Below are 24793 nucleotides of genomic sequence, written 5' to 3'. Positions count from 1 at the left end.
TGCATCTAGAGATTGGAACTCACAGGTATCACCTACCTTGGCAATCCCAGCAGGTGTCACACACAAGGCTGCTACAGTCTTACCCTTGTTTTCTAGCAATATATGAGCATTTACAATGCACAAAGCTGTGCACTGTGTGAGTACTGCAAGCTAGTTCTGCAATAACTAAGCCAGGTGCTAGAGTCAAGATAGCTGTGTTAGCTTTGTGATCTTACAGAAAATATATATTGTCTCTCAGGATCCTGAATTTTATATGTTTTTTGTATATGTTTTATATAAAAAGGAATATGGTGTTATAGAATAATATTGAAATTTGGAAGGCAATAAGTAGAAGCCAAAAGTTCAGTCTCCTCTCAGAGAGGAGGATTTTGCAAAATCTAAAAAAGATGCTACTTAGCATGTGTACATGTGGATGAAGTGCAGCATCTCAACACTGTGAATACTGAACAAGTCCTTTTCCTCCACCATTTAGAGTCTTTTCTGAAATTTGGAGCTCCTCTGAGAAACTTGACATCTCCTGAAACTTCTGAGCACCACACTATTGGTAACAGTAATATTAGTGATATGCAGTGATTCCTGAAAAATAATTCTAAATTACTATTTGCCAACACAGTACAAAGGGGAAGAAACTGATTTCCAAGGGGTGAGGACAATGAACATTTCTGATTCTAAGACACCATCTTTCCTTCCTTCCAATGATGACCCATTAGAGTAGGACTAGTTCTAACTGTCCTAGACCAGCAGGAGACTTTGTGGGTTTGCATAAGATATGCCTCAGATGTCACCAATAGTCTCAGTTCATGTCTGAAGTTGTCAAGCAGTCACAATGTGCTTCACACCACGGCAGGAGGAACTGCAGCTACAATATTCCACAAGAAACATGATGTTTGGAGCTAAAAGGGCAAACAGCAGCAGTTCACTGTACAAAAGCTGAAAGGTTCTTTAATCTGAGGAAAAGAAACAAAGCTTATAAAAAGAAGTCTTCCTACTAAAAGCTCAAGAGCTGAAGGGAAAAAATAATCTGTACTACCTGAAGTTAGGATGCAGGTCAGGTTCCAAGAGGAGGAAAATTTTGTTCTCAGTGAAGCGACTGAGAGAACAACTCAGCGAGAAGAGTATCTACTCTATCTACTTTGTCCCTCTCAGAGATGATTCATGGACAGCACATGCAGAGAGATGGGCTGGGGATCCCTCCCACAGGTATTCCCAGGGAAAAGCTCTTCAGCAATGCTTGCATATAGATACATCCCCAGTGTGGATGTATCTATGAAGGAAAAGGAAACTTACTACTCTCTCCTTGCCAGTTCTGGGGAGAACAGAATGTCTAGTATTGATCACATTTTTGCTCTAGATAGAGACTTTCTGAAAAAAAGCAAGAATGACCAGACCAAAGACTAAATTATGTGGGTTCATTTATACATATATTTATATATATGCATATGTGTGCACATGCTCATGTGTTCATTTTTCTCTATATGCTCAGGGAAAAAAATTGCAGTGAAGAAAACCTCAGTCTTAACATTCTCAGAATAAACTGTTCTCTATGTCCATGGCAGACAGTCAAATAAGTAAACTACAGCAAGGAAGAGTTAGGCAGCATACTAGAAAAATGGTAAGGATATTCAGGTAGTAGAATATGCTGTAGAATCACCAGTACTGGAAACATCGAAGAACAGATCAGGCAGTCATCTGTTAGCATAAAACATACAGCTGAAATCTGCATACAAGGGAATATAGGGGGAAGCGGATGAATTGTTTGGCCTCCTGTGGTCTGTTCTAACCCTATCTTTTTACTGATGATGGAGGAAATGGTGCTGAAGGAAAGCCTTGCTACAAGAAGTCTTAGGTATACTTGTTTCTGTCACTAATTCCTAGCTCAGTACTGTATGTTTTCCTGCAGTGGTAGACTTCAGCGGTGACGTTCTATGAATGAAAAATGCTGGGTTAGCTCCCTTGAGACCTCTTCTTGGGACAAAACTTGCAGCAGGAACTGGAAAAATCTAGTCATGTGATAAGCTAGCCTTAAATAACTCATGTGTCTACAGACAGTGACCAAGGCCGACTAGGTCTTCTTGGAATTTTGGAATAGCAGGAAATATAAGTCCCTACTTGCCACAGCTCAAGAAGTTGAAAAAAAATCCTCATCAAGTCTATTGGTTAAGCCACAGAATCCTCCCTAATGCCACCATGCACGATTTACCAAATAACTGTCCATTCTCACGAACAAAGTGACTCCATTGTGAAATGTACCCCAGGGAAAAACACCCTGATTATGTAAGTATTGACAAATTTAATTTAGTCACATTCATTATAATCGGTTCTTCACCCCCTCTATGAGAAACCAGTGTTTTCCCCTGAAATCACCATCAGGTTTCTGAGTACATTATAAATGTCTTCAGCTAGGCACAAAGGATAAAGCATTCTGGAATTAATAGATATATTTTAAAAGCCATGTTAATATTATTTACATTGTAGACCAAAAAAGTGCAATTCATTTTTGCAGAAATACATCCCTTTCTATTAGTTGGAGATCTCACTGCCCTAAACATACTGAGTCTAAAAGTATTGTCTTTTCTATTGAAGCCTTCCAGAGATCAAGAGATATTTAGGGATAATTTCCAGCACCTACTCAAAGAAAGTTAAGTTGCTTTATACAATGGAACTGCCTTAGCTGGAAGAAGAGACATCCACCTTAGTCTAAAGCAGATCTTGTCATTTTTCTCTGTTTCTCGTGCTCTGATGGTGAAATTTTGTTGGACTTGAGCCTTCAGGCATCTTTTTGCTCCTGGAGCAAAGTGACACACCTTACTTAGGGGCCCTGAAGAGTAGCGCAGTGTCTACTCTATCTGTTCTTCCCCCTGCATAGGTAAGGGAAAACAATGTCGATTAACATAGAGTCCTTAGACCTACATTTTATAGTAAGTTTGATTTGAAAACATTTCACTTTTTTCCCATTGGAGAAGACATTAAATTTTAAGTTCTTTGAAGAGTGTGTCCTCACTCTCTGATTTTTCTTCAGTTTTCATGTGTCATATCTTGATTGTAAAAATCTCTTCTCAGCCACATTTGACCTCTGATTTCAGTGGTTATCCATTTATCCAAAGCTGTCTTGTTTTGACTGCCTGACTGCAAATTCCTTTGTTTTATGGCTGGTTTTGTGAGAACTAGTGAAACATAGTTCTCAATGGTCACTCAAGCTTACTGCTTTTCTAACTACTCTAGGAAAGTGGGAAGTGGATTTCCTCGTGTCTAACATAGCTTGGTTTTCGTTATGAGGAGAGATTTCAAGCTCTTAATATCTTTAAACGAAGAGCCACAATACCCTTTTTATGAATTAAAATGTTTAGAAGGTATTTGAGGGAAAGATATTATTAAACAATGAATCAAAAACATCTTTCAGGTGGCTGCAACAGTCTCTTATCTTCAGTCTTATACATCAGAATAAGAAAGCTTTAAATTTATTCAACTCCTTGACTCCAAGTTGTATCCAAGACAAGGATAAGTGTCCATAAAGATAAGTATTACCACACCCACCTCAAGTCCGTTTTATACTTTTGCCCAGTCAATGCTTGAGTAAAGAAATGCACTACAACATCAATTATACTTGTTCAAATAACACTTGGAGGGGTGGTAAGCAAGATTGGCTGTGACCTGCTGCAGAGTTAGAACAAAATCTAATTAATTGCTTATTAAAACTGTCTGTGTTGGTTATGCATAAACAACCAGGATTTGCACATACATTCATTCTTTAGGTTTAATTTAAGCACACTGATGACACTTACTGAAGTATACAAAAATATACAGCCTATATAAGGTTAAATAACCAATGGCACAGTTATGTTACACTTCTTGATTAACTTACTGATAAAACAACCAAATGGAAACAAAAACCTGTCACAGAGTATTTGGAACTTCCAAATTTAGAAACTAGTTTTATGGTCCACAGCTCCAGCAGCAGAAGCCACCCCTAATCAATAATGCCTAAAACATACTAAGAAAATAAAATGGATTTAATAATGAGAATTTCCCTAAATGGTGTACATAGTTTTAGACAAGTCCAGGAAAGTGTAAATAACACTTAAAAGAGTGAGGCAGAGTAGATCAACATTTGACCTGCAAATGTATAATAGCTAGAGAAATGAGTGAAAAAGCAGACAAAAATACAAAAATAAAAAGAAAAATCATGGAGAAGCTCAAACTTAAGATAAAAATGTGAGGTTAGTCTGCCTAATAAAGGCTAGGTGATGCATCATTTTTTTTACAGGTTTGGAGTTTCTTACTTGTTTAAATATTAACAAAGTTCATGTTTTGTCACCAAAATAGGATTCAGAGTGGAATAGTACAGCTTTCACAGCAATCATCAATCCCTTCTTCATTTGGTAGGAAAGAGAATATAAATAATGCAGGAACAAGCCATTGAACTGTTCCAAACATTAGTGTATCTTAAAAGCAGTCAAAATATGAAAGGCAGTTATATAAGCATTTATCATTTATATTGTTTTAGGCATTTTACTTTTTATATTCTGGATCCAAATAATTAGGTAGGGAACTGTAAAATATAATCCCATGCCCCATGGCAGTGTGATTATGATTAAGTACATAAATGAGTTTTGCAAGTTTAAAGGCTAATTACTTCCATTTACAAATGAGTTAATGCATTTCTGGCTTGTTTTTCAAAATAAAGTCCTATTCTTGAAAAAGAACTGTGTTATTTTTTCGTTTAATCAATATTCTATCAACTTTTTATGCTGATGTCTAAAAAACATTCTGTCCATTTTCCTTATTAATACCTTTATATAAAGAACCCTAGTACACCTGAAAGTACCGTACAGGAGAAAAAAAACAGTATAAATGAGGCACCATGCCCTACTCAGACAGTAGCATCACGTATTTTAACATAGTAGTTGATTAGAGTATTAATAACACTTCGCATATCACAACTTCCAACAATTCTCAGCAACTGGCATGCACTGTTAAAAAAAAAACAACAAAATCTCAATACTAAATAAGACCACTATCAGAGCAGCAGATGTGCAGAAGTTCAAAATCTCCAATTTCATCCAGCTGTATTTTGGGGGAGAAGATCGTTAAGAATGAAGCAACATGTGAAGCTTCTAACTTGCTCTGAGCATTAAGCAGAGTATTCTCTGCAGTACAGTGCATTCAGTATCAGTCAAAGCTGGAGCACAACTATCATCTATGTGTGCACAGACACTGGTGACTCCATTTAGGCATGGCACAGCAGTGACACTTTGAAATTCTCTTGTACATAATAACCACAATATACACAATTTGCCTCTGTGTGCCTGAAAGAACATCTGTACTATTTTTTATAAGTTTTTCCCACAACTTGCCTTAACATCAATGAGTAAATAGAAAATTCAGCAATGTGCTAGAATAATTCAGAGTTTGATGGAAAAATAAGGTTCAACAACCTATAAGAGCCTTCAGAACGATCACCTAAAATAGTTTGCAATCTCCAAGTACTTGAGACAGTCGCTGTTTCTTTTTTATTTTTCTCACAACAGTCATACAATTAACAATTGCCATATCGCCTTATAGGAGTAAAATGAAAACTGTATTGGCTGTATTGGTGTTAATGTCAAAGCTCGGCACAGCAGAATTTATCGGTGGTGGAGTCGTTCATGCTCATGACCCCGCTGCCACAGAGCCACATTACATTCTCAGCATAATTCACAAGCAATTCCCATTCCTCTTCCTGTTTTGCCCACTTCAGCTTAAGCTACTGTATGATGCAGCTCAGCAGCATGGCAAGCACCTTAGCGTTTTCTGATAAGGATAGCTTCCTTAGGGAAACAAAGCCCTGCAATTTACTGTATCTAAGGGCTGCGAAATTCTTCTACTGACCACGTGTATCCTTCTCTACAATATATTAAGACAGCTTGGAACTGGAGCATCATCCTGAAACACACGCCTTAAACTGACAGGGCTGAGACACCAAAAGTTCCAAAACTCATTTACATGTACTAAACTGCCGCATGTCTACGGACAACACTTCATTTGACAGGCTTGGCAGAGCTGATTCAACTTAGCCTCTGGACTGGCTCTTACCAGCTACTCTGGGTTTCTGTTATCCTCTGTGAGCGATGCATGCTGTTGTATAAAATCAAAGGGCTACACAGATGGCATACAAAACATCTCAAAGCATGCAACTTACTTGTTTCTAAAATAGATTGAGCTGCTTTGTTAAAAGAGAAAGCCCTTTCAATCCCATCTTTTTCCCCTCTGCATGGGAAACAGTCGTTATGATTTTTATTGTAACCGTGCCAGACACAGAAGCTACTGACATTATAGCACCATTAATTTCTTACCTAGGTTTCATTAATAAGCCTAAAGATTCAAAGAACAGAAGAATGTGATCTATGCAGATAGGGATTTATTGCCAGTATTTTCTGGTTTGGATTTTCGTGACAGTGGAGCACATAGCTGCTGCGTCTTCTCTAAGACCATGATTTGGCTAGACACCAGATTTTCACTGATGATTCAATCAAATGAGGCGGCTACCCGTGGCTTCTTAGGTTAAAGCAAAAGGCAGAAAGGCCTCTAGCCACTCTACTCTCTTGCATATATGTAGAATGGATACATACCTGATTCCGGCACATCCATTTAACAGCACATGTCTATGCAGAGTAAACAATCAACACATTTCCATGATAGCATCATTCCTTCCCTATTGGGGGTGGGGGGAGAAGAAAAGAAAAAAAAAGAAAAAGAGAAACATCATGTATTAGAAACCAGATAAAAAAAAACATTCATCCAATTCAGGTTAGGGTGTACCAGTGACAGAGTCTATCACAGTCTGTTTTCAGCTCCTGTATTACACAGGCCATAGGGTCTGCCTGTGCCACATTATATCTTTTGGGACAGTGACTCTCAACTGTAAAACTTTCTATGGTGACAAAAAAGCTTCACTCTCAACTGCTAATTGCCCCTCAGTCACACACATAGCTAAATAGTTGTCCCTTTTCTGGATTAAAGAGCCAGCCTGCATGAGAAAGTGTCCTCTGCAGACCTGCAGTTCCACAGCTTGCACCCTCCCTGTGGATCTGGAGTTCCTCTGACTGAAGCGGCTGCTCAGTGTCACGCATAGAAGACTCGGGGCCATCTGCACCAAGCAACATGCATTACAAAAGAAACCCTCAGTGTCAGCTACCTCAGAGGCTGCTGGAAGACAGACAATCGTGCAACACTGTTTGTCAGAGGATGCATGTGCGGGTGCAAGGAAAATGTTATGTGAAGCGACTGCTGCTTCAGCAGGTAATCCTTTTGGGTGCCAGATGAACAGGACTCTCCACCTCCTCTCGTTACCTGTGGTGCAGGGAGAAGATTCACAGTTTTATGGTGCACAATGCCATTACAACAGCACCACCCTGTAACTGTTGTGCTGCAGGTGCTGTGTGGCTGGGTCTCCATATGGAAGGACAGGAGGGTTGAACCACCATGGCAGTTATGTGCACCACTTGATCACCAGTGCTGACCTGTGCACAGGTCATATGAGACAGCAGCCAGGAAATCTGTTTCTGACATAGATATTTTGCTACCACGGTTTACTTGCTCCAGGGGGCTGCTTTTAAAGGGCACAGGATCCCTCCCAGTCAGACAGGTGATGCATGATGCTTACCCAGAAATCCCACCCCAGTGCCTTCCGCCTACCAGAAGCATTTTGTGTTTCTATAAGACGTGCAGAAAAAGAAGTAAACTCAACCAGGGTGCAGACAGGATTTCTGGCACCAAGAGGTTGTTGCTAACGTGTATGAGAAATGTGTTATCACAGACAGGAGTCTTGTGAAGGACCACAGGTCATGAATCCCAAAGCAGCTTTTCCAGACTCTCTCCTACATCGTGGTCTCAGAAGCCCTGAGGCATCTGAGGTAGAGAGATCTAAAGTAGCACCAGGCTTGATGATGTGACCCTACCCAAAAATCTCTTTAAGCTTTCCAGAACAGATGTACATCTGCACCACCTCAAAGTTCATTGCTGTCCTGGGTCTTCCCAGAGTACCACCTTATTTTTCTGTAATTTTATCCAGTACTGCTCATGTCTTTTGCACCTCGCAGCAGCCATAAGATTAGTGATTGTCTGATAGAGCTATTAGATCTCCCTACTACATGAGAAATTTCCAACCCTAATAACACAGATGAGTAAGCAGCAGCATCTCCTCAAGACCCTGAGTGGGACCTCACCAGAACTTGAGTCGGTAGACTTTGCTGCAGCAGAAAAGGAGAGGTGGGGAGAGAAAAGAATTTAAAAAACGGTGAAAAGGGAAAAAAGGCATTCAGCAGAGGATCATGGTAACAGAAGGTAAAACAGGGGAAAAGTAAGAGAGGGTTACACATCAGGAAAAGTGTAGATGGATGAGGAAGGAGCAGCAGTCAAAACAAAGCACCGAAAGCTGCAAAGGATAGATACATAGGATATTCAGACCTTGATACAGTGCGAGCACCTCTTCAGCATGTTGCAGGGGTTCTCAGTGGTTCAAGAGCCTCCTGCTGCTGTTAGGTACTTCACAGTAAGGTGGCATATTTGTTGGTTCAGACCGCTACGGCTGTTCCAAAGGGCCTCCAGTGTCTGAGGAGTTAGTCTGGATTAATTTCCTCTGGAAGATACCTAGTTCACATGCACTACGACCACCCTGAAGGCTGAGCCCGCCATGCTGTAAATGGAGACAGTCAGGGGGGTTGCTTCAGAAACGCATGACTGCTCAAAACCAAACTGCTAATGTACGCAGAGCCTCAGAGATCGCGATCAATATTCAGCTATTGTTTACTTAAAATGCTGACACCTAAACACGGAGGAAAAGCAATCTAAATGTTTGGAGGGGTACATGATGATGCACTTCATAAAAAATTAACTCCAATTTGATAATTTCATGGCAGTAAGTTCCCTAATTGCAAAAAGGAAGTGCTACAGTCTTCTAATCATGACTGGATACAGGAAAATCATTCCATCATACATTATTTAAGTGGACTCAATCACAACAACCCTAAATTATGTAAATAAAGATCTCACCTCTGGAAACATTTGGAGCCTATTTGGAAGGTTTAAATTACTTCAGTAGTGAGAATGAAAATCAGTCGCGTATGCTAAATAAACTCTACAGTCATGCAACTGAGATCATGTTATTGTTAAAGCAGAATTATTATGAATTAGATGTTGACACCAAGTCATTCAAAACTTTAATCTGAAAAATCCTTAAGTGGAAATATGAGAAATGCAGGAAACTCTTCCTTCAGGGGAAGAGTTTAAGCCTCTATGATGAAGTATAGGCACTGATATATTCATTATCTAACAAATTCCAGGTCTGGATATCTTGTCCTCAAAATATCTTCAGATATCTTCCTGCAAAGCCCACACCAGCATAGACCAATTGCAAAACTTAAATATGGTCATAACCAGGACCTACACTGAAGATATCACAGAAATCCCATCCTCCTGACCTCTCTGAGAACATCAGCTTGCCAGTCTAATGAGTTTGTTTATCTGGATTCAGAACACCAGTGAAGGGAATTAGTTAATATTATATGAAGAACTACTACACTTCACTGTGTACATTGTGTTTGCAAGAAAATGACGAAGGTTCGTGGTGGAGGTATTTGTGTTTGAGAGCTACAATTACAGTGAGCTCTCTCGATCACACGTAGCAATAAAGAATGTACATAAAGGAGGAAAGCCTGAAGGTACAGTGACACTGTCATAGAGGCTGACTGCCAGAAAAACTACCCGTCTTTCCTGACACCAGCTGCCCAAAACTTAACAGAAACTCCAAGATACATTAGGCATGAGTCTCCCACACCCTTGCATAGTCAGAGATGTGCCAAGATGAAAAAAAAATTGTGAATTTTTCACAATAGTTTAACAGCAGTTAAATATTTCTGTTGCATAAAGTGAAAATAGCTGCATAAAATACAAACCTTTTCCATTTTGACTCCAGCCGACTGGTTTCACAGCACATGCTGTGCACAAACCACACATTCCTAATCCATTACAGACAGCAGTGAAATGTACTTGTGAAATTGCAATAGCCACAATTAGAGGACAACTCACTCATTAGGCAGAGTCCTTGTCACACAGTTACAAGGAAGCCCTTTCTTTAACAGCAGCAACAGGGGACTAAAAGACAGGGGAGCTGACAACTCACCTGTTTCCATAAGTTACCCATAAGCTCCACAAAATCTGGAACTGGCAAATCCAGTAATAAGCCTCTGAGGAAGCCACCCAGAGATCCTGCAATCTCTCTCTTTTCTCAGAGAATCATTCCTGCATGAAGAATCCCCATGGAGAGGTATCTTGCACTTAAGCTATCTCATCGAACTCATGGAGGCGAGTCCAGCACAATAAAGGTATAAGGCGAAGCAAAACAAAGTAAATGGAAACACAAATACAATATTATGGCCATCAGTAGGAATAAAGACAGCTGAAAAAGCTATATAGTACCATATCAAAATTCCCTGTTGAAATAAAATTATACAGTTCAATCCAGGTCAATGGAATAGTATCTGTTAGTATCGGGAGGACCCCTGTGGATTTTGTTTCCTCTTTTCAGAAGAATGGGAGAAGACAACTTGTCTTTTTGAGAGAGTCACTACAGCACACTAGATGCACTGTAGGTATGCAAATAGAAAATTGTGTTTTGTTAAAGACAATGAACGTACTAAGGCCAAATACTTTTACCTGACTCATTTGCACACACATACAGACAAAATCACAATGACTTTTAGCCTTCCAAGGTGCTTCTCAGTAGAGGCCCAACAGTAATATTCTTTCACAACTAACTGTAAAGTCTGTCCCTCAGTTTCACTGGTTTGGGGTCTCATTCTCATTCTTTGTGTATTCACATAGAATCATAGAATCATAGAATCAGTGAGGTTGGAAGGGACCTTTAAGATCATCAAGTCCAACCATTAACCTACCCTGATAAAAACACCACCACTCCTAAACCATGTCCCTAAGCAGCTCATCTACCCTTTTCTTAAACACCTCCAGGGATGGTGAATCCACCACCTCTCTGGGCAGCTTATTCCAATGTTTAATAACCCTTTCGGTGAAAAAATGCTTCCTAACATCTAATCTAAACCTGCCCTGACATAACTTGAACCCATTTCCTCTTGTCCTATCACTTGTCGCCAGGGAGAAGAGGTCAGCTCCCATCTCTCTAAAACCTCCTTTCAGGTAGTTGTAGAGGGTGATAAGGTCTCCCCTCAGCCTCCTCTTCTCCAGGCTAAACAACCCCAGATCCCTCATATCCTGGTTTGGTATATAGCAGGGATGTATTCCTTCTTGCAGCTCTGCCAGGTCACTGAAGTCTGATATTCCAACTTGGAATTCTGGAGGGTGGGTGTTAAAACGGAAAAACAAAAGAAAATTCTGGAACTAGGTTACTCTCCCATAGTTTGGAAAAGAAGTAAACTTTATAAAGGAATAAAAAAAAAGTGTGTCTCAGAAGAGTGAGCAAGCACAATTGTCAGCCTTTATTACTAGAGTTTTAATCAAAATCAACACAATCCTGCAAAGCACAAGACTTTCTGACCATGTAAAAATGCATATTTCTTCATTGAATGACTGAAATGCGCTATTCAGCCTGTAGCCACTCTGAAATACCACATAGCTCTTACCAGCAGTTAGGGCCTATCAAAGGGTAAAAAAACATCTAGAAACACCTGGAGAGTCCACAAGACAAGTTTTGGGGTCCCCCCAATACAGGAGAAATATTGACAAACCAGGAGACAACCAGAGGTGACTGAAACAGCCAGGGACTAAAGCAGGTGATGTAAGGCAAAACACTGAGGGAGCTGAGTTTATTCAAACTGGAAAAGAGAAGGCTTCAGGCTGATATTGTCAGCGCTGAGCAGGGGAGGAGATAGAGAAGGCAGAGCCAAACTCTTTGAAAAAGTGCACAGGAAAAGGATGAAATATTTTGGCCACAAGTTGCAGTAAGGGAAATTTTGACTAGATACACGGAAAAAGAAAATTTACGATGAGGGTGGTTAAGAGCTTGAACAGGTTGCCCGGAGAAGCTGTGAAATTTCCGTCACGGGAAGCTTTCAAAACTTACCTGTATAAAAACCTGATCGATCTGACTACGAAATTACCCCACTTTGATCAGGGGAGTGGATTAGATGACTGCCAGGGTTCCCTTCCAGACCTAAACTGACTCCATGATTCTAAGTGCCAAGAGTCATAACGATACAAGGGCATGACTGTAAATCAATGTATGGTATAGATGAATGCGTTCTGCTCCCTGCTTTATATTTAAACCCGTTACCGTACGTGTCAGATAGATGTAATTCATCACAATTTCATTATAGCTTCCTTTAAGGATAACAGTGTAACCCATGACAAATACATATTGCTGTGCAAAAACAAACCACTACACACCATTATACACACACGGATTTGCATTAAAAAAGAAAAAGCATTTAAGCTTCAAGCTTCTGAAACAGCAAGGGAAAAAAAAATATTCCGCCTTTGAAAACCTTCTCATCCTCTCTGCATTTACCTATTAATAGTCCTTCCTGTCTGGCTGAAGTTTAGTCTTAGATCAGAAGTGCAGGCTACAAGACCTTTGTGTATAACATGCTCTACTGCATAGCAACTTTGATATGTCACTGGACCTCAGGGTAAGAAGCATAAGTGAAAACCTTTGCAAACCAGCCAAAGCATGAATGCAAAGACTCTGCAAAACACCTGAAGAAGTGCTTGGTCCTGAAAGGGCCTGCCAAAATGTGTACAGTTTATGCTATATGGCTTCCTAAAGAGTGCCTTACTTACCAACCTGTTGGATATTTTGAGATGGATGTCCATCAGCTTCTCCTGGCAAAGTAGTTCCACTTCATATAAGTATTTAAATGGTATCAGAATGGTATCAGACAGTGACTAGGAATGACTTTCTAAACTAGTGGCCAAAATGCTCCCTTGAAAAAGAGAACTTGGCTTCTGGTTGAATTCCCAGGAAATATTTATACGTACTAAAATAATATCATTAGAATTTAAAAACGTCTTAAAGTTTTGCCTCTCTGGAGATGATTTAATTAATTTTTTCTCGGAAGGCAAAACATGAGCTTTAAAGCCTCTTCAGACAGACGAAGACCTGAGTCTGTGCTTTTCGTATTCTGGATCAATACTCTGAGACTTGCACCCTTGATTAGAAGAATGTTACTGTTATCACCTCCCATTCCTAGTAGCGCACGTCAGTTCCTGAATTTTTTCCTGGAATCTCTGCACAAATCCAGCTATCACACATATGCAACAGGTGCAAAAGCACATTAAAGCTTCTCCTATAAAAACTGATTTTCCTGCCCAGAACAATACCAAAAGCACTGCCTTTTTCTTCAGCTATTATCAGTTCCTTTCACTTTGTTGAACTCTGCCACATGTGGAAAGATAAATTATGTATTGATTTTTCCTTTCTTTAATAGCTTCAGGAACAAAGAGGCAGTGATGTTGAAGATGGTACTTCTGGGAGAGAAGGGACATCACCAGCAGAGCGTTTTGAATCATGGCTCTCTTCTGGGTTTTTTTCTTGAAGTTAACGGACTTATCATCACAGAAGCACACTTCCAGAAAGTGCATTCTGCTGATTGCTCCTCACATCGGAGCAACGGAGAGCCATATGCATCTATCAGTATAGTTTTTCTGCCAACAGTACAGCACAACTAATGGTCCTTTTCTGCCTCTGTCCCTCTCCCTTTGCTCCTTCGTATATTTTATGAGAGCACAGCATCCTCAGTGTTGGTGCTTTGTGGCTACTCCTGCGCCTGGTATCATTAATGTACCCATAAAAACTATTCTCCTAGTAGAACTGGCCCCAGTAATGCATCACTGGGAATTTCAGTCTTAGGTGAGCAATCACTTTGCCATAATTCACCGTGCTGTACACAATTATGACCACAGTAGGTTACTTCTTTATTGAACACTTCAAATCCCTCAGCTATAAATGGCAGAATTTTCAGCCTCCACCAGTCAAACAATATTCCATTAATCTCCTCTTCAAGCATATTTTTTGATGGTGAGTTAATTTAGCTAAGTTAACAAATGTCATGAGGATGGTTCCCTCAAGGTATTTTGGTCCTTCTTATTTGTTTTCTTATTTGAAATCCTCAGCCAGAATAGAGACCAACTATGCTGTAGGGTGTCTGAATAAAGGCAAGTTGTTTATTAAGACATGCTATCACAAAAGAGATACCACAGAGTTTTAGGCTTTGCTTCAAAAACATACTAACAATGTCAATCATCGTTTGGTCCACAAACAAAATAATAACACCTGTTCCAGTGGGACCATCCCATTTCTTATCAACATTTAAAAACTACAAATTTCTTTCATATTGAAACATAGAAAGCTCCAAACATTTCACAAAGCATTGTTTCAACTATCTGGATTTCTGATCAAATACTGACAGCAAGCCAAAGACCTTAATAGAAAGGTAACAAAATTTTGCTAAAACCAATAGCTACTCAGGTTTTGAGAAAACAGCATAGCAGATCAGAATTTTATCTCACTGAAAACATTCTACTTATGATGTTTTGATAATTTTTTAGTCAATCGCGTGCCTATATTAAAAAAAAAAAAAAGGCCAAAATAAAAATCCCCCATCCAAAATAACAAAAAAAAACACCTTTCTAGAGGCAGAGGTAAAATTAAGTAACCTCAAGGATTTTTTGCACCCCTGTTTAGGATTGGCGTTTTGTTGGTGGTTTTTTTTTTTTAATGTTTCAAATGTCTAAAATTTTCAAAATATTTCATTTGGCCACTTCCTTTAAAAGTCACATAAAAAAGGTCCACAGTAAGATTTGCAGTTCTATTTGAGAAGGACAAGCGCTCATATCTTGCTCAGCAGCTCCGTTTTTAATGTATTCAGCAGGGCTGGGAGATATGTGGATTCTTTTCTCTCCCCTCTCTGAAGAGAACCATGCTTACATGTCTCCTTCCTCCAGAAGAAGACTAAGCAATGGACTCAGTCTTTCCCACTCACCATATCTGATGGCTATATGTAAGGGGTCAGTGGAAAAGGGACCTCCAGCAGCACCTGGGGTACTATGATGCAGAGAGCATGACACCCAGAATGTCCTAGCCCAGGAGTTACAGAGCACTCTGGAGGTGTGGATACCAATCTACCTGGGCAGAGGGCCAGACTGACATTCCGTGTTTCAGATGTAGGCTGATGCCCCTGTCTGCAGGCTATTGGCTTCTCCTTGACCTCCTGTTTCTGGCATGAAGTCCTATATTATCCTTGCTTTTATTACAAGTACACAAAACAAATAGCCTGCTTAAGGTTGCAAAAAATCCCTTCAATCACCAAAGCACCTTCCTGATTTTTCATTCAGCTTTTATTTATTTATTTGTTCATTTGCTTTTCCATTTTTTATTCACTGCACTGGGTCCTAACCCCTGCTTCAGCAGCTGACTTGGGCAAAATAGAAGACTGACGCTCACAATTCTAGCCATAGTCAACAAGGGAAGAGATTACTGTCCATTACTCGCAGCTCTGCTCCTCAGCCTCATTCTTCTTTTCCTGAAAGCTCAATCTCTGTCCCAAAGAATAGCTCGTGACTCTACTGAAGAGTTTACAAACCGGGTAGCCACCATCTGTTGAGCCCACCAAGCAAGAGCATCCCACAGCAAAGCTTCATATATGTTACTGTAACCTCACTCTACTTGCCTGTTTCTCCAAAGACATCATTCAAGGGTGATTTGCTTATCACTTACAAGAAACTTGTCTATAATTTTTTGGGAGACTGTGCAACAGGCATTGGTGGACATGAAAAATTCTGCCAGTCCTGAAAAAAAAGTAGGCACATTGTGTCCCGAGTTAAACTGGAGCCTCAGCTGGATCCTATAGACATAATGGAACCAGTTACCCTTATGCATAAAGCAACTTCAAAAGCCAGGCCAGATATTTTATCTTTGTGGAGCAAAGGCTATTGGTGGCATAGAAATAGTTTAAGTGTAGCCAAGATATACTGTAGAAGAAAATGGTGTGACCAGTGTTGAAACACCATTGGTAGTATAAAAGAGGGGTAACACAGCTTCCTTTCAGCTCCTGCCCCAAGACTGGCTTCTGTGCTAGTCACCCACCAATGGTCATTGGCTTTCAATGGAAGGTGAAGTAACTAGGATCTCTCTTCAAACATAAATGTTCAAGACATCTTTCTGTGCAATCATGAGCTGTTCCCTTCTCCCTGCTGTAACTTGGTGGACTTTTTTTCCAAATCAGATTGTGAGCCCAACGACACATCCTTTTGTCCTTGTAGAGAATGTAGGCTTTAAGGTCACCTATGGCATATTAGGATTCTCTCCTAGGCAAAAGAGGAAGAACATCTGCATTACAGAAAGCAAAGATGAACCATAGTCTCCAAATGCAGATTTTGCTCTAAACTCTGGATCCGGGGTAACATGTGGGAAAGGATTTCTGGTCTGCACCTGACACTGTTTGAAAATTCAGGAGTCTCTATTCTAATCTGTCCTTTTCTACCCTACATGTCCACTCACTCCACACATTTCTAAGGATGTAAATTACTGTAACAAGCAGTTTTACATCGTGTGATACTCAAAGCACAGGGCTAGCTTTCATTTAATCAATATTATGTATATAAAAGTATTGAGGTAATGAACTCTCTATTTTACAACATGACAGTTGATACCTGTGTCATGATGCTTTTTGTCTAGTTGTGCAAAAAAAGGGCAAGGCTAAATGTTATGAGTCCATCAAAAATGGAGAAAAGATAGGGAAACACATAGACTAACAGATCCCTGAATTCTGAGATTTATCTATCAAAAAAATCAGTGAAGTATTTGATTGTATTTTGCTTCCGTACTTGAAGATACAAAGGAAGATATTATTTTACCTGTACCAACAAATGTAACACTGTAAAGAACCACGTTCACTGATCAGCTTAGAGCAATGTTCTGTACTATTTTTCAGGTTGAAAAGTACTTTACTCCAAAAATAGCCCCATTTGAGTGAATGGTAAGGTACTGTATGCAGTCCATAAAAGCAGTATATCTAAGCTTCATGGAATTAACCACTAGGAAAACTATGACACTTAAGAAATCATCTGCATAAATGATATCATTTTTTTTTTTTTCACTCTATGTAGAATTATTATTTCCTGTTAACTGTGCAAAGAAAGAAATACAACAGGACAAACACAGTTTTGGTTAGGTTATACAAGTGTAGGCCCTGTCAAAATTCACGTGAACTACAGCTAGAAAGTTGAAAACAAATCTAAATTCACACTTTGTTCCTCTCCACTCCTGGAGATCCCATGTACAGTTCAGTAATTCAGGTTAAGTATCAGTGAAAACTGACAGACATTTGTTACAATGCAGTTTAAAATTAGGGGATTCAAAGAGATTCTCTACACCCATCGCCATATAAAAAAAATTATTTCACAGAGTTTCTTGTTGACCAGTTGCTTGTGTGTTTCATGTGCAACATGATTGCATCTATCAGGGAACCACAGAGGGAGAAGTCATAACACCAACATAAAACACGCAACCCTACAACATTAAAGCCTAGTTTACTTTCACTCTGTTAAGGTATATAATGGTGTCACCATCTTAGCTGTGTTTCTGTGCTCCCCACCTCTGCCCCACCTCCTCAGCAATTCCTTTTTTAAAAAAAAAAAATCCAAGAAAATTCAAACAGACTTAATGCAGCATTAAGGGCAAACATTTAAATATGCAGAGGTCAAGACAATAAAAAGTTATGGTTCCCAGAGCAATATTAATTTTACCACACTGAACACACTTTACGTATAATTGTATGCATATATTACCACTAGCAGCAATGTTACATAATATAAATCACTCAGCATAGTCAAGTAATTGTTACTATGGGAACCTTTACATTTCTTAATTTGCCTGACTTTTTATACGTATGTTGTTTAACTGTTGAATTAGAAGAATTTAAATTTTCTCATTTGCTTTATGTTGTAATTTTACAATATACTGTAGCTTACTCCAATACACTCCACTACTGGGATCACTGAACACAAAGAACTGGATATTTTGGGATGTTTTTACTAGATAAGATAAACTTTAGGAGGTTTCACAAGTTCTCAGCAACAGAAAACTGGAAACTGGGAATGAATTATTAATAAAAATCTGGGGCATTTCTGTCCAAAGTTACAGATACAGTTTAAGAAACTCTTCTAAAGTTAAAAAAAAAAATGGAATGTGTGTTCTAAATTTCAGCAATAAAAGCACCTCAAAGCTAAAAGTTTGGACATACCAGGAATTCAAATTTCCATTTAACCATCAAGAGTCAGATACTTCAGTGTAAAAAGGGGACACAAAATGCTACTACTTCATGCAAAATAAGCAACTATTGTTTTTAAGGAAGAATTACTATACAGAATTTGCAGCAAAAAGGACAAGATTCAGCCAGTTACAAAACGCTCTGAAAAAAGAAGAATAAAAAATAAATCATCAAAGCAAATGCCAGCCCATTCATATATCTAGGAAGCTAAAATCATATCACTGGGGCATTCCCGACAACAAAGCACAAATCTGTAAAACACACATTGTCTTACAGAAAAGAAAGGAAAAGGAACTATAATAAAAGTCCATAATACTTACAAACACGCCCTCCAGTGACTAGGCTATCCTGCTTATGGTTCTTCAAGGTTGGTGTTATGGATGGCTTCTAACATTTTAAGCGTTACTAAATGCTTTGCTGAGATGCAAAAGCCAAACCTGCAGTGGGATAGGCTGTCATACAATGCGAAGTGAATTAAGATCATTTAGATACCTTCACAACTGATATAAGCTGACCCTTTTTTTTGGTCTCTGTTGCTGATGCAGTAACTGCATATCCACAATACAAATTTTGATGAAATTGAGCACAACGGCGTTCAACAGCACATTCCCTTCCTGACACCGCTTGCAGTTTTCTGGAGACATCCAAAAACATGGACAAGTCTATCTCCCCACACTTCAGAGACGTGACCCCAGGAGGGCTCTTAGGGTGTGTGTTAGCTGAAGGAAGCCCACAGGCAGTGCAAACATGGAGGCCAGCCGGTCTCCTCAGCTGGACTGACTCAGTGCTGCTCGCTGCGGCTATGATGGAAGCCAGCTCACCGCCTCTACGTTGTTCTTACTCTTCAGAAGGGAAGCAGGGGTAGATATACTCCAAAACAAACAAACAAACAAACAAAAAAAAGCCTTTTTCTGCAAGTGCACATTTTTTCCCCTCTTTCTTCATAAACTTTGTCCTGCTTTTTTTGCCCACTCGTTCCAGACTGACTTTGGCCAAAGTAAATGGCTCGCTGTGAGAATGTTTATGCTGCTCACTTGCCTACTCACTATCCAACAAGATTAGCAATATGTTATGACTTACAAACACAAAATGGAATTGTGATTTTACAAAATACTCCAGAGATCACAAATGCAACTGAGCCTCAGCCTGTGGGTTAGCCATCCATACCAGAGGCCAGCACAGTCCCTTCCCTTCAAAGGTCTCCATCCATCTTGCATGGCTCTGTATTGCTCTTGTCCCTGTTCACCAGTAAAAATCCATAATGAATTTAAAGTTTCAGACAATAACACTCACATAAAGAACAGGGAACCAAACACTTGCCCTTCTCATTTTCCTCTCAAGCACAAGAAAAATCCCCTGCTTCACAACAGTGACGGGCGGAGCGGTCATCTGGCAACTCCTCCAGAGTCCGAAGTAATGACTGTCTTAATCGCATTTCCTTCCTTACTCTAGCCAAGCCTGCCAGGTCTTCCTGGCTCTTGCTAAGCTAGCAGTCATTTTAGGAACACTGGATATTGTCTACAAGATAAAGCTGAAATTTTACGGTGTATCTTTTCATTTCAGCAGTATCTTAGCTTTCTCTCAGGTCTGAGGTAGATTTTTTTCTCTCACAGTATTGGTGACATTTTGAAAAATAGTAAGAAAGGTACTCTGTTCTTTCAGTTTTGATTCTCTAATTTCTGAGCCACCTCATCATCTAGAAAGCAAAACATCTGAAAGCCATCTGCTCACAGAGAGCACTACGAGGCATTCCCTTAGAGCTAATACTAACCCTGCTTCAGAGAGATCTTTCTCATGCCAAACCCTAAAAACACAGCCACAGAAGTATATCATGTATCCCTAAATTCAGGGAACATGAAAGAGTGAGAACTATGCATGAATTACATGCAGTACAAATGACACTGGAGTTATTATTTTAATTAAAACTATGGTATTTTGCTTTCTCCCAGAGCTCAGGTTTTGCTCTTTTCCCTGATGAATCTTGTTGGTCTGTCCTCTCTTCCTCTATTTCACCTGCTGAGGACCTTCAAATTAAAGAAATGCTAAATGAGCATCTCTCCAGAACTACGCTACACTAAGTTTAGCAGTGAGGTTTCTTTACCGAGTCTAGCATTGAAAGCCATTTCTGCTTCTTTAAGGCCTTAAAAACTATAGCTGGCATGACCTGTGAGGACTGCAGAGGAAGCCTGAGGCTCCCACATTCATTTTACACCACATCTGAACTAGCAAAGTGCCATTAGTTTCAGTGGATTTGCTCCCAGTGCATGGCCACATAAACAAGAGAAACAAGCCCTCAGTGATAGAGCGCTCTAGTTCAGAAAAAGGCGGCCTTGATCAGAGCTAAACACAACTCAGTCAATGAAGAAAGGAACAATAATATTTACACATTTTTTTCCCAGTAGTTCAGAAACATAAATCCAACAAAAATACTGTTTATCAACCATTTACTGCAAAATAAAATGCATGTTATTAAAAAAATAGCTGTTTTAATTTAAATTATTAATGATTATGGATCATCCCAAGAATATCTTAATTAAATCAGTCTGCACATACTGTTTGACTCAAGAGTTTAATAAGATACCGGGTCTGGGGGGAAGGAGTTCATTTTCTTCAAAGCAGCCTGTATGGTGGTGTGTCTTGGATTTGTGAACTTGTGGCTGAAAACTAAAACAGCATTGATAACACACAAGTGTTTTGGCTGTCACCCAGTACTGCTTGTACACCACTGAGGTTTTGTTTTGTGGGTTGTTTTTTTTTTCCTTCCTTTTTTCCCACTCTGCCCCCCAGGCAAGTAGGCTGAGGATGAGAAAGAAGTTGGGAGAGGGCACAGCTGACCTGAACTTACCAGAGGGATACCCCGTACCACATAACAACGTGCTCAGCAATAAAAGCTCAGAGAAAGGAGGTGGAAGGGGAAACACTGTGGGCTACAGCATTTGTCTTTCCCAGGAACCGGTACACGCGATGGAACCCTAATTTCCTGGAAGTGGCTAAACATATGCCTGGCAATGGGAAGTAGTGAGTGAACTCCTTATTTTGGTTTGCTTGTGCTTGCAGTTTTGCCTCACATATTAAACTGTCTTTATCTTGAGTTATCTCACTTTTGTCCTTCTGATGCTCTCCCGCACCCCATTGACATTAGTGAGCAAGCGACTGGGTGGGGGTTTAGCTTCCAGACAGGGTCAACCCACTGCATAAGAGAAAATACACACAATAAATAGACTTCATTTCATAAACATAGTCCAGGCAGACATAGGCAATTCTAGATCCCAGCTTTTAGATTGGGAACAGTCATCCAGAGTGACCAAGTTGTCTGAGAGTGGAAAATAGCAGAGAAATTGTCCAGCCAAGCAGGAAGCAAAAAAGAGATTCTCAATGTCATTCATCAAATTCATCAAGTCTGATAAAGGCTTCAGGAGACAATATCTGCTCCCAGGCAACACTAACTAATCAGGAACAAACAGAAAACTGGAACTAAGTGCAGAAAATGGTAGAAAAATCCAAAGCAGGGAGATAGGTTTCCCTGAACATTAACATGCTGATAAGGAAAAGGAGAAAACTCAGATAAAATAGTCTAAGAACAAAATGTAAACAGTTCTTGATGAGAGAATTGATGAAAATCCCTCCACTTTGGGGCTGGCAGAAACCTTTTTTTGAGAAAAGCTATGGCCACTGCTGGACGGCCTTAGGAAGGAAACTTCGTTCCATAAGCACCTAATCAATTAATACACTAGCCACCCATAGTATATTTACTATGACAGTGTTGCTCTCTAGCGCAAAGACACTTAACACTCTGGGACCAGAACATTCCAGCAGAAATCAGACTGGCACCTCAGAAACATCTTACCCTCAGTTTATTTTATTGTTATAAAAAAAACCAAACCCAAAACACCAAATGCTGAGCATTCAGCAACTTGCATTTATGCATAGGCTGAGGCGTTTATGCATAGCTGATGCATGTGCATCATATGTTCAAGCACATCTTTCTTCAGACCTAAGCTGCAAGAGGGATAGCACAGTGACAGCAGAGATCCCACTTCACAGTGCTATGCAGAAATACTTATAATGACTTCTTCTGCCAAAGTAATATGGAAGTTATCAGGTTTCCGAACTTCATTTCAGTATCTAAATCAATAAGGGGTGGGGAAGGGGCCCAGAAGGCATGTCACACACAGGGGAAGAGGAAGAACAAAGAGTCTTCAAAAGTGTTGCACTGTTTGCTAGGAGTGGTAGATTTTAATGAATAAAAATGGAAAAAGCACTGGAGGTAATTTTGCACTCCTCATATTGAAGTCTGGCTCTGATCCATTGCACTGCATACACAGAAGAAAGATAATACAAATGTGCATAATTTTGACTGTCTAGTGAAAAATTAATATTAGCTACATAGGAGTTGCCCGCTTCAGTGTCATTCTCCATGAGTGGTGCTACATCTAATTGTTCTAAAACAAATTAATCAAGACATGCTCTTGGGTGTTCTGCAGCTTCTCCAGTAATTAATTCAGGTCTTTCATCACCTGCATTTGAAAGAGGAAATGAAGGTAAGAGTAAGGTTGGGAGATCTTTTTTCCCTAAAGCTTGTCTCATTATGCAGTGGAGTGTGATCAAGCCCATGCATGATTCCGGTCAGCAAGTGGAACAGAACTGCTGAGCACCCACAAATACTGCTGAAATCAATAGGAACTACAGGGACGTTGTGACTTTGAGAAACAGCTCATCCTTCTTCAGGAGTCTACTTATAGGTAGAAAAGCTTATTCTGAAGCTGCATAAGAAGATTCCAGTACTGGTGGGGCTTTTTCTGTTTTGTTCTATTTCCAGATGACAAAATCAGTCATACTGTGCCAGACAGGCCAAGTCCCAGGGCAGGGTGAGAAGGAAAGAAGAAAATGTCTGTCTCTAGAAGATGAGCAGAGCTCAGATGCATCCCTGAACCCGTTTGTGCACATGGGCAACAGACCCACAACCAGAAGTTATTGTATGAGAAGCACATCACTGACCACTGCCAGTTAACAGGCCCAGCTGAGGCTCCTAGAGAGAGAAATCCTTCTGTTTGCACGCGTCAGCCTAGCTGAGTGTGCAGTGTTTGGCATTCAAGGACAATGCAATGAAGATATCCCGTCAAGAGCACTTTAAAGCTTGTCCTTATTCCATCTCTTGTAAAGTACTGCCATCAGAAGGGCATGAGTGGTCCGTAGTGGTCATAGCACAGGGATCACAAGCACTTCCAAAATCAAAAGGCCAGGCTGTGCAGCCTATCTGACTCCATCATTGAATCATAGAATTGTCTAGGTTGGAAGAGACCCTTGGGATCATCGAGTCCAACCACGTACCCTACTCTACAAAGATCTCCCCTACACCATATCCCCCAACACCACATCTAAACGTCTCTCAAACACATCCAGGGATGGTGACTCAACCACCTCCCCGGGCAGTCTATTCCAATGTCCGACCACCCTTTCTGTGAAAAATTCTTTCCTAATGTTCAGTCTAAACCTACCCTGTTGGAGCTTGAAGCCATTCCCTCTTGTTCTGTCATTAATTACCTGTGAGAAGAGACCAGCACCAACCTCTACAGTGTCCTTTCAAATAGTTGTAGACAGTGATGAGGTCTCCCCTCAGCCTCCTCCTCCTCAAACTAAACAGTCCCAGCTCCTTCAACCGCTCTTCATATGATTTGTCTGCTAGGCCCTTCACCAGCTTTGTTGCCCTCCTCTGCACTCGCTCCAGCACCTCGATATCTCTCTTGTATTGAGGTGCCCAAAACTGGACACAATACTCGAGGTGTGGCCTCACCAGTGCTGAGTACAAGGGCACAATCACCTCCCTACTTCTGCTGGCCACACTATTTCTAATACAAGCCAGGATGCCCTTGGCTTTCTTGGCCACCTGGGCACACTGCCGGCTCATATTCAGCCGCTTGTCAATTAGAACCCCCAGGTCTCTTTCTGCCAGGCAGCTTTCCAGCCACACCTCCCCAAGCCTGTAGCGCTACATGGGGTTATTGTGGCCTAAGTGCAGGACCTGGCACTTGCCCTTGTTGAAACTCATACCATTGATGTTGGCCCAGTGATCCAATCTATCTAAGTCTCTCTGTAGAGCTTCCCTATCCTCCTGGGAAACAACACTCCTGCTTAACTTGGTGTCATCTGCAAACTTGCTGATGATACACCCTATGTCCTTATCAAGATCATCAATAAAGACGTTGAACAGAAATGGTCCCAACACTGAGCCCTAAGGCACACCACTTATGACCAGCCGCCAGCTGGATTTAAATCCATTGAGCACCACTCTTTGGGACCTTCCAGTCAGCCAGTGCTTGATTCAGCGGATCGTATGCTCATTCAGGCCGTGCGAAGCCAGTTTTTCCATGAGAATTGTATGGGGGACAGTATCGAATGCTTTTTGAAAGTCCAGGTATACAATATCAACAGCCTTTCCCTCGTCCAATATTCTGGTAATCTTGTCATAGAAGGAGATCAGGTTCGTCTGGCAGGACCTGCCTTCCATAAACCCA

The 24793-nt window shown here is 40.3% G+C and overlaps 1 long non-coding RNA gene across 1 annotated transcript in view; it reads right to left on the bottom strand.

The window, feature by feature from the left end:
- The window catches only part of LOC309686276, a 30867-nt gene extending 12188 nt beyond the window's left edge, over positions 1-18679 (bottom strand). The window contains exons 1-2 of the long non-coding RNA XR_014270526.1: positions 18599-18679; positions 6609-6691 (exon numbers count right to left, since the gene is read on the bottom strand). This is a non-coding gene — a long non-coding RNA (uncharacterized lncRNA). The remainder of the gene's footprint in view (positions 1-6608; positions 6692-18598) is intronic.
- Positions 18680-24793: the final 6114 nt, after the last annotated feature.

Source organism: Vanellus vanellus (genome assembly GCF_965231255.1).
Source record: "Vanellus vanellus genome assembly, chromosome: 2".
NCBI classification, from domain to species: Eukaryota; Metazoa; Chordata; class Aves; order Charadriiformes; family Charadriidae; genus Vanellus; species Vanellus vanellus.
Note: the sequence above shows the minus strand (reverse complement) of the source record. Positions and strands in the feature narration are given on the sequence as shown.